Source organism: Montipora capricornis, chromosome 9 (genome assembly GCF_036669925.1).
Source record: "Montipora capricornis isolate CH-2021 chromosome 9, ASM3666992v2, whole genome shotgun sequence".
NCBI classification, from domain to species: domain Eukaryota; kingdom Metazoa; phylum Cnidaria; class Anthozoa; order Scleractinia; family Acroporidae; genus Montipora; species Montipora capricornis.
Genome location: NC_090891.1, coordinates 36390671 through 36390997, shown reverse-complemented (window position 1 = coordinate 36390997; position 327 = coordinate 36390671).

The following is a 327-nucleotide window of genomic DNA, read 5'->3' as shown; positions in this document are numbered from 1 at the left end:
AATGAAAAACAGTTAAGCGTTAAAACTAGTTCGGCAAGGCGGAGGAGTGTTTCCGAGCTACGTTCTTTGACAGTGCGTTGATCGAAAAAGTGTTTAAGTGCTTGAAGACCTTCGCTATTAGGAATGACTGTGTATAGAGATGTAATGTCCATGGTGAAAATAAGTTTGTCTTGGCCGGAGAAATTGAAATCGCGGAAAATTTGTAGTGCGTGTGTACTGTCTTTAATGTATGATGGCAAAGATTTGACGATAGGCGTCATAATCCTGTCTAAGTAGCTAGAAATGAGTTCGGTGGGGCAACTACAGGCAGAAACGATAGGGCAACCT